Consider the following 2,460-nt stretch of genomic DNA (forward strand, 5'->3'; position numbering starts at 1 on the left):
TGACCACGACCGTGAGCTTGGTTCGCCAGCTCCATGTTGTGCTGACAATGCTCAGTAGATTTGTTATTTCAGCAAATAGTTATTTTTAGCCATGCCAATTAATACAGTAGGTATATGAAAATACCTGTGAAGCTAAGTATTCCCATAGAGAACTGTACCCAATGTCTGCATTATATGTAGTTTAGATCAAATTCTTTTTTACAGCAAATTCCCAAAAATACTGACTTACCCAATAGTTTGTCATTGTCAGTTGTCAGTGTCTCACTGTCCGAATGCCTGCTCAGTAAATAAGAGAGAACTATTATAAATCAGCCCTTATCCTTTGCAGGGTGAAATGTCTTTTAATAGGAACCACATGGCAATTTTGAGCTTTTGAAAATGCTCAGTAAGAGTCTGATACCAAGCCCTCTGAAATCAATGGGAAAATGCTCATTGACTATAATTGGTTTTGGAGCAGACTCTCTATCTTTTTATCAGGCTCTTCCCAACTACTTGAGACTCGTGTTGATTACAGCCTGTATTATGGGAAATACATAATTTCTTAGCACCCTATCCAATGTCTAAAGTTGATCACTTTAACGTGGAGACCCTGCAAAAGACAGAAGACCATGCCACAATCTGTACAAGAGAAGCCAGCTACAGGTGAGGGAGCACTGCAGTTTTCAGCTTAGACAGATTCATAGATTCATAGATGTTTGGGTTGGAAGGGACCTTAGCAGATTATAGAGTACAACCCCCTGCCCTGGGCAGGAAAGATCACTGGGATCAAACGACCCCAGCCAGGTGTATGTCTAGCCTCCTCTTACCTCTCCAAGGTAGGGGAGAGCACCACCTCCCTTGGAAGCCCATTCCAGATTTTGGGAACCCTTACCATAAATAAATTCTTCTTGATGTCTAACCTAAATCTGCTCTCCATCAGTGTGTGGCTGTTGGTCCTGGTTACCCCAGGGGGTGCCCTAGTAAACAGAGCATCTCTTATTCCTTGCTGCCCCACCAATCAATTTGTAGGTGGCCACAAGATCATCTCTCATCCTTCTCTTGCGGAGTCTGAAGAGATCCAGGGCCCTCAATCTCTCCTTGCAGGGCTTTGCCTGCAGGCCCCTAACCATATGAGTGGCCCTTCTCTGAACTCTCTTGAGGTTGTCCACATCCCTTTTGAAGTCTGGCGCCCAAAACTGGACACAGTACTCCAACTGTGGCCTGACCAGTGCCGCATAAAGGGGAAGTATCACCTCCTTGGACCAGTTTGTGATGTACCTGCTAATGCATGATAAAGTGTGGTTAGCTTTTCTGATCACATCGTCATGTTGACGACTCAAGTTCATCTTAGAGTCAACAGTTACTTCAAGATCCCTTCCACTGCTGTGCTGCTGAGAAGGTCTTCCCCCAGCCTGTAAGCATGCTGGTGATTCCTTCTCTCTAGGTGCAGCACTTTGCATTTGTGCTTATTGAACTGGACCACAGGTATAGATGGCTATACGCTGTACGGGAGGGATCGTGTAGATAAAAGGGGTGGGGGTATAGTTCTCTATCTTAAGGAAAGCTACATGTCCCTGCAAGCTGATATTGGCGACCAGGGTGGACTACTGGAGACCCTCTGGCTTAAAATCCATGGGGAATACAGCACAGGGGACACAACAGTGGGAGTCTACTACAGACCTCCCACCCAAAGTCCTGAACCAGGAGTTGGCCCAGGAACTGGCTGAGGCTGCATGCTCCAGGACCATGGTTGTCATGGGTGACTTCAATTACCTAGACAGCTCGTGGGAGGATCACTCAGCAAAATCCGAGTGGTTGCAAAGCTTCCTTTCGTGCGTGGATGACCTCTACCTGACTCAAGAAGTCTGTGGGCCAATGAGAGGCAAAGCGCTACTTGACCTGGTACTGGCTACTGGGGATGACCTAATCAGTGACTTAGTGATCGATGGGAAGCTGGATGACAGCAACCATGAGCTGATCACCTTCACCATCCGCCCTAAAGCTGGCAAGTCAGTCAGCAACACAGAAATCCTTGACGTCAGGAAAGCCAATTTTGACAAGGTCAGGAGGCTTGTCAGTGAGGCCCTAAGGGACCATGACCCCAGGGAGAGGGGAGTTCAAGAAGAATTGTTGCTCCTCAAGGGAGCGATCCTCAATGCACAAGCTAATTCTACTCCATCTCAGAGGAAAGGCAGCAAAAGGGCACAGCAGCCCCCCTGGCTCTCCAGGGACCTAGCAGACCTCCTGAGGCTAAAAAGAAAGGCCTACAAAGGATAGAGGATGGGATTCACCTCCAAGGAGGATTATTCTGCACTGGTCCAGTCCTGCAGGGAGCAAACCAGGAAAGCCAAGGCTGCAACTGAACTCCAACTAGCTTCAAGCATCAAGGACAATAAAAAGTCCTTTTTTAGATATTTGGGAAGTTGGAGGAAAAGCAAGGGAAACATTGGACCCCTGCTGAACCAGATGGGGCAACTGACA

The sequence above is a fragment of the Gavialis gangeticus genome, unplaced genomic scaffold, assembly GCF_001723915.1.
Source record: "Gavialis gangeticus isolate Ggan-Ray unplaced genomic scaffold, GavGan_comp1, whole genome shotgun sequence".
Taxonomy (NCBI): domain Eukaryota; kingdom Metazoa; phylum Chordata; order Crocodylia; family Gavialidae; genus Gavialis; species Gavialis gangeticus.